General features: G+C 48.2%; 1 long non-coding RNA gene across 1 annotated transcript; it reads right to left on the bottom strand.

Annotated features, from left to right (window-relative positions):
• Positions 1-2,517: 2,517 nt before the first annotated feature.
• On the bottom strand, positions 2,518-7,253 carry LOC115339475. The gene is made up of 4 exons (XR_003922737.1): positions 7,208-7,253; positions 5,484-5,632; positions 4,207-4,460; positions 2,518-3,550 (listed from the first exon to the last, which is right to left on the bottom strand). It is a non-coding gene; the product is annotated as an uncharacterized LOC115339475 (long non-coding RNA).
• Between the last annotated feature and the right edge of the window lie 4,766 nt (positions 7,254-12,019).

Raw genomic sequence — 12,019 nt, 5'->3', positions numbered from 1 at the left:
AAGCGCTTGCAGTGCCCCGAGCTCCAAACTGTTGCAAAATTAATAATATAAAAAAAAAAAAAAAGTTTTAAAATCCAAATTAAAGCAGAGCAGCTTACCATAACACAGACCCGACAACCCCACCGTATCGGATGCTCCAATCCTGCAGCACCGACCGGGGGCCAGGGGTTTGCTGGGTGCTGGGGTGCGATGACCTTGGGGCAGGTTGGGCAGAGAGCGGTGCTGGGGGCTGTGAGACCTTGTAGCAAATCCAGCTCGTTCTTCCCCACCTGCAAAGGGTCTGGAGGAGTTTTCCAGACCCTTCAGCTCTTTACTAGGGGAAGAGAACAGTCTTCTCCCTCGCCTGCTTTCGAAGGTGCTGCTCCCCACCCCAGGCTGCGCAAGCCTTTGACATTGCCACGTCTTTACCACTCACAACCTGACGGACCACACGCCTCATTTCTGCCCAGCACCTCTCTTTTCCCATTCAGTGATTTTGTAAAAGGCTGTCTCCAAATCTCCCTTTGTTGTACCTCTGTTTCCAAATTGCACTTGGGTGTCTTGTGGTTTCACTGCTGCCGAGAGTGCAGCAGCTATGGTGCATCCAAATAGCTGATTTTTTTTTTTTTCAGGATCTGAGTCAGGTCTTGCTTCCAGTGATATCAGCTTGGCTGCTGCGGTGGGAACACAGTGTTAAATGTGTTGAAGTGAAGGAGAAAAACACTTGGGAGCATCAGGTGCAGCGCGGGGAAGCGGCTGGCAGGCTGCACCTCGGCTCCCCTCCACCCGTGCTGCCCTGGACATCAAGGTGCCTGGGCCTCCCACTGCTGCCCATCTCAATTCGGTGCCTGCCTTGAGCACAAAGCAATGTCTGCCCTCCTGGGCTGCTGAGCTTCTGCCCGGGAGATGAGGAACACGGCTCATCCCCGGTGGTGGTACGGACGTCCCGCTTTGCCTCCAGCTCAAATGCCAAGGTGCTGCCATGATATTGTGCCCACGTCCCTAGATATTTTTCCATGCCCCAGAGGCACACGTGCACCCGCGATATCCCCGTGTGCCGTCCCCTTGGTCCGAGGGCACGAAGCGCTAAGAACTGCGGGTACAACTAAATGCCTCCCCACGCAGGGCTGAGAAGGGGAGGGCGGCCAGAAGGGCTGTCCGTAGTTATCACTGCCAAGGAGAAGGTCGTACCCTGATGATTTCCCCTGACCTGAGCGTGTTTTCCCTGCAGGAGACCCGGAGGAGAGGGGGAGCTCGGTACTTCAGGTGCAACTGGTCCCCACGACCCTGCACACACGCACGCACCTGGGCAGAGGGTGCCCCTCCATTCTCCATCGGCCGCTGTAGCTCCAGGGGTGCTTTGGGACTGCAGTGAAAGGATTAGATTTAGAAAGAGCCTGGGAAGCACTTAATTCGTGATTATCTGCAAGCCACTTATCCCATGGAAAAGCGTCTGCAGGGAGCCAGGCACGGGGCGGCTCCGGCAACATTTAGCTCCAGTCGTAAAGATTGCCTGGAGACCCTCCGCAAGCTGCAGGCACCGCGACCTTCTGCTTCTGGCTGCGAGCAGAAAAGGTTTGGTCCAGCAGCGCCAACCCTGCCGAAATCAGCGGGAGGTTCGTGCCGCGGAGCTGGGCTATGCCGCAGCCGGGGAAGGAGCAAAGCCTCCGGCGGGATAGCGATGGGAGAGAGCTGCAGTGCTCCCGGCCGGTCTTGCAGCCGGGACGCGCACCGGCATCGCTGCCCGCCGAGCCACCGTGGCGGTCACCAGAGGCCACGCGGGTCCCACGCTGGCTGGGGGTCTGGCCACCGCATGCTCGCACATAATTCCTGACCTCCAGTCGAAAATATAATTCTTTCTGCCACGTCTGACATTTAGCTGTACAGCGATCCTTGCCAGGAAATTGCCATCATTTCAGTTCTGCTCCCAGCTACCGTTCTGATTTATATTTTTGTTTTTATCCAATTTTTCTGACTTGTTTTGGTAGGGTGGACAAAATGTTCTCACTCAAGACAGATGACAGTTTGCCGATAAGAGGAGCAACTTATCACAAACAGCTCCGATTCTTTCTCAAATGCTTAGTCTGTTGGAACAGCTTTAAAGTCTAATGTGATATTGTAGGTTAGCCCCAAATCTGCTTTCCCTCCTGTATTTCATACTTTATGGCTCTGAGCATCAGTCCTTTTAAAACAAAACACTTCAATCTTTTCAGATCATCCATGCTTTTCTTCCCTTTTTTTGTTTTTTTCCCCTCCTCTTAATTTAACTGTTTTAAAACTTCCTTTGGTATGGCAAATAAAATAAACATCGTAGATGAGTGACCTCTTGGAAGCCTGTTGTCCTTGAATCTAACTTTAGAAATCATTTGTCACAGGCACAGAAATGTGCACTGCAATCAGAATTAGCTGCCAGAATTTTTTTCTTTCAGACAATTATATTGTAATTTGAGTGGCATTCTTGATAATAGTTCAGGTTCTCCAGCCTTCCCCCCATGCCCCAGCAAACAGTGCACTAAAAAAGAAAAGTTCTCTCCTATCCTGCTTTAAAAATCCTTTTTTTATTATTTATCATATGGAAAATAAATGAGAGGGAAAAGAGAGACAAGGAAGTTGAACAGCTTTGAGCTCTGGAGATAAGCCCAGTAGGCTAAGAGGGTACTATACAGTTGGTTTTAGTTCAGCAAAAACAGGACATTCTACCAGAACTGGGTGAATAATTTGCAATTAGTAATTTGGGCCAGAAAAATTCAGGTTATTTCAAAACTTGCAGCTTTACTGAGTGAAATGCCCTCTTCTGCTCATGATTTGTATGCTAGCAAAGCATTATATGCTCTGATCAGGTGCTTTCACTGCTTGAAATTGTAGATTTTGTAGCAAAATCACTCTTGGTCTGCAAATGTGTTATTTCGATGTGACCATTTATCGCTAACGCTCAGGCTGCATCGATGCCTTGCACAGGACATGGGAAGCACCGGTGCCCGCGAAGGGAAAAACCCCTGGGCATGCGTACCGAGGAGCAGCTCAGGTATGTTCAAACCTCCTCCTCTGCCGAGTAGTGATACCACCAGAGCTCACTTCAATTGCCCATACTGATATTTGTGTTGCAGATACATTTTTATGATGCCTGTTCCCGTAGCACGAGTGCTTGGGTGTGCGGGACAGGGCTACAGCAGGGCTCTGTCAAAATTCACCTGGGATCGAGTCTTTGTGAATAATCCATTGGATTGCTCCCTCCGCCCTCCTTTAAACAGATAGTTTCAATTTTTATACATCAGTACAATCTCCCGTCGCTTGAAACCGCCCTGTGTATCTGCCTGTACCGCAGTGACCGAGCAACCAAACGCCGGCGAGCTCTGCTGGGTGCACGTCCCCTGCAGGACAGCACGGAGGGACGGGGGACATCCTCCTCCTTGGGTGCAGGATCAGTCATTGCACCCCAGAAAGCTCCTGGAATTCTTTTGGGAGCTCCCGCTCCCGTCCAGGGTGACGGCAGGTGGATTCGCATCGCCGCAGGGTACGCAGGGTAGGAAGAGCACGTTCCTGACCGCCGGATTTAGACCACGGGTGAGACCTGTAGAGGGAACTCACCTGAATGAATACATTTTTGGGGAAAAGCCTCTGGATTTGTAGCATTAACTGTGAGCAGGAGAAAGAGTCGGTGGCTTGAAACTAGGGTTGCTGAAGCTGCCGCGTGTCGGTTGCTCGGGGGTCAGGTCTCTCAGAGGATTTTGGCAGTCCGTTTCAAAATCTTGAAAGACCTTTCCGGGGCTCAAAATAAAGCTGCCAGCCTCCATTGCTAATCACATCACTACAAACACCTCTCACATGTGTTTGGAAGGAAAGCGTTTGGTGAAAAGCAAAACGGCCTGGCCCTACTTACCGCACGGTGTCAGGGGAGGGTTCATTTATCAGACGTGCCTGAGCATCGCTCCCAGATGCCACCGCAAAGCGGCTGCACCTGAGCAGCGCTAACCTCTCCCAAAGGGGATTTCACACCTGCGCCCTGGCCGATGCGGAGCCGGGCTGAGCATCCCGGCAGGCACAGCACGGATCCTGCCGTCGCAGCCTGCAGCCGCCCTGCACAGCACCAGCAAACCTCTCCCAAGGTCAAATCCCCCCAAGCAGCACGAAGGAGCCTCCAGGGACCCCGAAGACTAATGAAGCGTGAAATTCAGGTCTAAACACATGTACGGCCAACAAGGTGCCTCCTTCACACCCGGTTGTTACCTGGAAATAGGGCACGCGGTGTCTTGTAAGGGCACGAGCTTCATTTTCCCTGTGCTTGGACCCCCCCGGCACTGGCGGCTCCCCCCGTGGCTTCCCGGGCCCCCTGTGTGCAGAGGCAACCGAAGGAGACAAGCTCACTTCTCTGCGTGATGGAGTTCTCCTCCTTCCAGTAAAAAATATCTGTGTGTGTGTACTTCTCGCTTGTATCTGAAGAGGAGATACCGTGCGCCTGACTTTTTCAATTTTTCATCTTCCTGGAAGGAAAATGTGATAGGAAAAGCCTAAAAATTAAAAAAAAGACAGAGCGAACAGCCATACCTATCACCTTTTTCAACACAATCCACCCAATTATTTCCCTTCTCCTGCCTTCTTTAATTTTAAAGCTTCCTCTGAATGTAGGTCCCAGGTCAGCAAGGCATTAAGGCACTCCTGAAGTACCTCAAATTTAACCATATCCCGCAGAAAGGACACTAATCATCTCTTGCATCTTTAACTAAAGACACAGCATTTTATCTGGGATCCAGAGTGTGTCTATAAATATCAGCCCATCTCGCAGCCAGGCAAGTGCTCGGTCCATTACAGAAATGGGTAATCTAAATCACAGAGCTGGCCAGGGCTCGCCCATGGTTAATCTTTATAATAGGAGAGAGCTGGACCAAAATCTATGTATAGCTGAGATGGCAGGAGGTCCAGAGAATATATACAGTGCAAACACCAGGGAAAGCTATTCCCATAAAGATGTCCAGAATAATCCCGTCTTCTCCAGATTCTCTCGCAGCCCCATGGGCCACCTTGGGACAGAGGTACCTGCACGGGCGAGCGGGGATGGCTGCTCCGGAGGTGAGCAGGTAGAGGACATATCTCGAGGGGACCCTTCAGAAAATAAGATGAGCAAAAAACCTAATTCTCAGCTCTTCTGCTGATGGAGGAGGCTGGACGGGTGACCACAGTGAAGAGAAAGTGGGCAAGCTGCTTGCTATTGCACTGTATCTAGATCACAGGCAGAGAGCTCCTGAAATGCATCTGTACATCTAAATGCAAAACCTAAAGGGATTTCCAACGCTTTGATTTTTGCTAGCATTTTGCTTGCTTTTTATTATTCTAAATACACAGTTTTTTAAGGCACTGCTCCCTCAGAGAGGGCAAACCTGTATGACACCAAAAAAAAAGCCTTTTTTGAAGCGGAGTGGGCTGTGGATTGGGCTGGAAGAGGAGATCTCCCTTCTTCCCCAAGCACAGCCTGGGGTCCCTCTGCAAACCCCGGGGCAGATGCTCACCTGCAAAGGCTGTTCCCAGGGACACGCTGCCGTCGGCGGTGATGCTGCCAGGGACGATGCCAGGCCGTAAGGTGCTGTACGCTGCTCTATGTGTGGTTAGAGTCATTTGTTGTGGTTAGTAAGCAAAATGACCCAAGCTCATTTCTGTTCTGTGTAGAGGAAGGAAAAAAAGGGAATAAAAGAACTCATTCCAAAGTAATTTGCTGGGGATTTTGTATATGACCGAGAGGTCTGTAGAAAGTGGGAATAGTTGCAAAAATCTAACATGGCCCTTTAGAGAAAAGTATTGCAAAGTTATCAAAACGTCGACAAAGTGAGACCAAAGTGTGGTCATTTCAATGCATTTTGCATGTCTACAGATCACAAACTGCCCCACTCCCGTCTGCCCCGCCTGGAAGCTGCTTTTCTGGTTAGTTTGATGGGGTTTTGGTCAAATCTCAAGAGGGATGTCACTGCACCGGCTGGCGGCTCCTTGGCAAGGATTCGGTCCTGGGGTCTGGCACATACAGGGTGTCATCCTCCTCCTCCTCCTCGTCCTCCTCCGGGATCAGCCACCGCATGGACCTGGCACAGGTTCTGCTGCTCTTTTCTGTTCCCCATGTCTCTGGGGAAGCACGAGGAGATGTGGGGTGGGCAAAGTCCCCTACCCGTGGGACAGAGAGCACAGGAGTCCCTCCAACCGTGGAGATAAATTTCAAAACTACCACCAAAAGACAGCCGCGTCCCATAAAGTGCTGTCTGCTCTTAGGAACGAAATGGAGATTTCTCCCGCTAATTATAAAAATGGCAGGCAAAACCCTGCACGATATGATTTCTTACATTAAACAAATTTTATGGCGGAGAAGACTTTTAGTGGCACTATTTGCAGACCTGGCCTTTCGCCAGCTCACTGTCATTAAATCTGCCGATCTTAAGTATCAGCTGCACTTATTCAAAGGGGCTATAAATAAACCCCTGAAGCCTATTAAAAGAGCCAGCTTCCTCGGGCTGTTTGTCAAGGCTGCGGACAGACTGACATCGCGAGCTTTGGGGTGACTCTGGCTGGTGCTGAGCATGGGCAGCGCAGCACGTCTCGGGACGGGTCTTTCACACGCTCACAGATTTATCTTTCACGCTGCAAGACACACGCGACTTTTTCATTAAAAGAAAACCTCAGTTTACGCTGGCAACAAATAGCACTTGTTTTGTTAGGGCTGGACAAGCCCTTGACCAAATGCCTGAAGCCTGGAGCTGTTTAACCTTCACCTAGCTGCAAGGGTTAAAAATGAACACGAGCATGGGGAAAGGAGAAGAAATGGAGCTGGGATATTTTATAAGACAAGGAGGTGTTTTCATGTAAAATACGGAGAAGTCACCACTCCCAGGACGTTTATGTGCTATCAGTCACACTCACACTCAGGACTGCCACCGTTCTGGCTCTCCTCTAGCATTTGCCTGGTAAAAAACTGTCAAGCCCACAGGCTACGGGTGCCCCCCGCCACCCCAAAATGCCCACGGGTCGCAGGCAGGATGCTCCAGGATGCAGCAGCCGTGCTCTGTGTCGCTGGTGCAGCCCCTATGAAAAATGGCTAGCAGTACTAATGTGTGGTTAATGACCCATGGCTCAGAAATGACTAAGATGCAGGAATTAAATTTATAATCAACTTCCTTCGCCCCCCCCCCCCCCCCCCCAGCCCCGAAACCTTGAAACCAAAGTTCCTAATCAGAAAAGTCCATGAAAGTACCTCTTCGCTTCCAGGCAGGGCAGGGGACTGCAGGCAGCCGCAGTATTGAAGTTGGGTGCTGTCACCGTGCCAGGCATGACATGGGGCTGCTTCGGTGGCGGGGTAAATTGATGACACAATCTCAGGAGAGCTCACTAGTTGATGCCAGGTTTATTTTTGTAAGTGCAAACTAATGAAATTTAGAGGGTTTAATAATAAAATAAAAAAAAAGTAGAAGTTACAATTTAAAAATGAATTTCATAACCGAACCCAGCACCAATCGCATTAAGGAAACGAGCAGCTCAGGCTTTTTCCCAGAACAGCCCGCACGTTTTTTGGCAAGAGGCAGGGAGCTCCAGTTTGTCCCAGCGAAGCTCCTGGCTCTCCAAAAGTGATGGACCACGGCTGTGAGCAAGAGGGGGCTGTGCAGGGTCCCTGCAGACACCGCACCGTCCGTCTGTCCTGGGTTCAAACGGGGGAAAACCACCGCGAGGGGTTTGTGATGGTGTTTGCCCTGCAGCCGGCACCGACCTCGTACTGGAGACCATTTATCCCCTTCCCATTCCCCCACCGCTCAGCCGAAGGGGGACCTCCCTCATCTTGTTCTGAATTTTAAAAGGTAGCAAAGAAATTGTTTAAAAGGCAGCAAAAGGGGAGGAAAAGTAACCATAAACCCACAGCAGAAGCATCCCAGAAAATGAAGATGAGTATCCAGGAGGAGAGCCATTCAAAGGAAAAGACAACCTTGAACATGTCCCAACAGGAAGGATGCATAATTTAGAGCAACCTGGAGGCATTTTGTAGCTTGTTTATTTTACAGACTTTCTGCTCCCTTCTCTTGTACTTCTCCACTTCTCTACTCGCAGATGTGCCCCTAAATACTCTGCTGGATTAAAGAAGGTGGAGGGGGGTATTTTCAAGAGCAAGGACAGGCACATCCCCAGTCACTGAGCTCAGCAAGGGCCCAGTCTGGAGAACTGCTGTGGTTTGGTTTTGTTCTGAAACAGCGATTCTCTAACCATGATAAGTTAACGTGTACCAGCTGTAAATAAAATCACCCAGACAGGAGACTTTTCAAAACCATCAGAACTCTCTGTTCCAGCCCTCAGCTGCAAACTGTTTAGGACCTGCAAGAACAGAGCCGGTTGGGTTTTTCTTGCTTTCCAGCAGAGCCAGGTAAAATGAGCACAGGCGTGTTAGGCGGTCAGCACGCCTTGGCCTGGGCTGGATTTAAGCCAACACAACCTTGAAGCACATGCCAAAGGCAGGAGGTGAGGAGGTGAGAAGAAACCTTCAGATCTCAAGCCGTATGTGCAGGTGCCCTAAGTTCTTCCTCTCTCTTGGCTTAGCCCTCCTATTGCTGGGGTTCGCAAAATCTCTGGAAAACCTCTGGGGGCCAAAAGGCAAGTGAGATTATTCCCCAAATGTGGTGTTTTTGTAGCAGCCCAGTAAAAGCGCTTGCGTGTGCCTGGGGAACAGTCACAGCAGGTTGAGCTGAACATGGGAAGCGGCTGCCAGAAGAAATCAAAGAGGTTGGAGACCGTCTGAAGCAGACACATGACAGATTGTTTTTTGAGTCATTCTGCATCCACTGCCATGATGACCCTGAAATCCATCTGTGCTGCAACTGGCGGTGCTTGGGCTGAGGTTTTCCCTTCTCCTGTGTTCCTCCTGCCAGCTGTTTGGGCTGGTGGCCTTTCTGGAAAGAGGGACACTGGGACTGGATGAGAAGGAACTGGCACTGGGGAGCATGAAGAAGCACAGAAATCCTTCGGCGACCATCCCCATCCCTTGGCCAAGGAAGAAAATGAAGCTGCTGAGAAAAGGCCTAATGAACACACCTAGGGAAGTGAGAAGAACATTAATTGCCTGTACAAAAGTGCAGCGAGTCTGAGCAATAAAAAAAGTGGGAACGACTAATTTATGAGTACAGATGGTATGTGGAGAGCATGACTTAAAGTTCGGAAGAAAATCCATGTGCCTGGAATATTAAAATCAATAGTTGTAACCTATTTAGAAAGAATTGCGTGGGCAAAGAAGGTGCAGGAGGGACAATCGATATCAGAAGTGACATTGCTGTGTTCCAAGCACCACTAGAAACTTAAGAGAAAGTGACCTCAAATACAAATAAACGTCAGAAGACACTTCTCCAGACCATCAACTCTCACTAGAAAGCAGGGACTACTGGCTCCTTAGTCACATATCTGTAAGATTTAAGAAAATTTCCCTACGCTGTCCTGGGGAACCTCAATTTGAATGACGTGAGCTGGAGGGCTCACACTGCTGGTTTTTGGATTTTCTAAATGTCGCATAAGAGTGTTTCCAAACCAAAACCAGAAGGATCCTCGACAGGATCATCTTGACAGCTGGAGGACTGATCACAGATCCAAAAACTAGCCACAGCCAGCACAGAGGTGACCCCATTTCGATCGTACGTGCTGGGCACAGACAGAAGAAAGCCTGAGCCAGCAGTAGGTCCCTTTGCTTTTCAGTGTTCTAAGCCAGGTCACCTGGAGGATTTTAAACAGAAAATGTGAACGATATTTGGCAACTTGTTGTTTAAAGGCACTCAGGCTCCTAGGGAATCCAGCAAAATCTCAGCGTTGGGAAAGAGAAGGTTATTCTGGTTAAAAACAGAAGTTCAAAGGGGAGTGAGAGTAGGTCTAAATTCACAGGAAGGAAGGAAGGGAGAGTGACTAATAATGACCCAGCCCCAAGCAGGAGGCTGTTAGGTGAAACTTATGGTGAGCAGAGCTGAGGGCAATAGGGAAGTGCTCTTTAGATATAAGAGACTAAAAGTAGTTGTCTAGACAGAATAGCAGACATTAAAAAAAAGTGTATAAAAGGCAGACACTAAATATTTAATTTCTCTATTTGGGGGAAAAAAAGCTAAGTGAAGTAGCAATGTAATACGATGATGTGAAATATCTTCAGTTCCAACTCAGGATGTTAAACAGCTGCTACTACAGCTAGAGGATTTTTTTGATCAGCAGCCCTCAATATTCAGTGCCTGAGAGTTTTAAAATCTGTCCCAGGAGTGCCCCAGGCCGGCAGCGTCTGCAAGGCGAGGAGTTTTCCAGAAGACCGAAGCAGCGCTGACTTTGTGCCAATGCATAAACGTCGATGAGGAGGATGACTTGCGTAATTATAAATCTGATTGTTTGATGTTGATTTTGTGAAAAATAATGGAAGAGCTGATAAGGGACTTGATTAATAACAATTTAAGGAGAATAACTAATTACAATCAACATGAGTTAATGGAAAATAGATCTTATTAAATGAAATTGATATAATTTTTCAAGAACGTGATTACAGATTTGATTGATTTAGTACATTTCATCAACACTGTTACGTTTGACTTCTGTGAGGCATTTAACTTAATGTTGTCTCATTTATTAGGAAGCTAAAACAATGTAAAATCAACATGGCATGCGCTAAATGGATGAAAACCCCGCTGATATGTTTAAACATATCAGAGAATCATCCCAAGTGGCTGTGTTTCAGTTCATCACTTCTAGCAAATGGTAGAAAATCAAAACTCATTACAATCAAAGTTTGCTGATGAGATTTGGAGTAGGACCACGGTCAGTATGTGGATCGGTCTCTTCCTCAGACCTGCAACTTTTGTGAACCAGATAAAGCAAACACCAGCCTGTTTAACGTGGGCACACACGAAGCCACACTTCTAGGAACCAGGTTTTCACCGAGGGGAGGAGGGATCCTATTACACAACGCTGGAAACTTGATAAAATAGCGGAGTGAAATATCTCCAGTGTAACATCTAGTGGGACACTGCAGCTATTTCTGGTGTCTGCAACTCAAGAAGGATGGTGATGAATGGGAGAGGGCACACGAGAATGACTGAAGCGTTGCAAAACATGCCTTATAGTGACAGATTCAAGGACCCCAATACGCTTAGCTTAACAAAGAGAAGGTTAAGGGATGGCTTAATGACAATCCAAATGTATTCAGACAGGGTACAGAAATGCAGAAAGGGAGAGCTCTTCAATCTAATAGACAGAGCTATAAAAAGAGCCAGTGACTAGAAGCTGACACTGTTAAATTCAAACTGGGAAGGGTGTGCTTTTTAAATTGGGAGAAGTAACATCAGAACAACTTCCCAACAGATGATTTCATCATCATTGGCCATTTCAAAATCATGCTGGTTTGGGGTTTTTTTGTTTAAAGCCATATCCTGGATCCACCAAAGATCACTGTGACTTGACATACAGACACACACACCACATGGATGAGGTGGTCCTTCTTTGGTTTTATAATGTTCCTAATAATGAGTATTGAAGTCATCATCCCCGAGCACTGAGTGGGACAATTCCCTTTCTCAGAGTTATTGATCTGGCGTTGGTGGAGACTCACGCAGACACCTCAGTGTTATTAGTACTTCATCTTTGCCAGTGGAAAGGCTGGAAAAGTACTATAAACCCAAATGAAATGAACCCAGCCTACATCCCTTCTATAAAAAAAAACCCAAATGCAGTACCAAAGAGAGCAGCTCAAAGCAAGTACATGAAGGACCTGTGTTCCAGTGGTCCGGTTAAACACTGTTGATCCCCATCTGCTGCTTTAGTTTGATAGACTTTTCAGGGAAGTTACACATCTGTATTCCCTAAAAGTTGCTAAAACTGTGAGTAAAAATGCATGGTTTAATAACACACTCATCTATGCCCAGGAAATCACAGAATGAAAGAGCACCACGATCTCGCACAGTGGGGCTTTCTGCAGGAGCTCTGCCATGTCTCTGCTCTCTGGGAGCTGCTGAAATTTCTCCTTTCATGGAAATTCTTCAGCAGGAGCCCTGGCTGCAGACCCCTCACT

The sequence above is a fragment of the Aquila chrysaetos genome, chromosome 3 (assembly GCF_900496995.4).
Source record: "Aquila chrysaetos chrysaetos chromosome 3, bAquChr1.4, whole genome shotgun sequence".
Classification (NCBI taxonomy): Eukaryota; Metazoa; Chordata; class Aves; order Accipitriformes; family Accipitridae; genus Aquila; species Aquila chrysaetos.
This window is presented reverse-complemented; position numbering and strand designations above follow the sequence as displayed.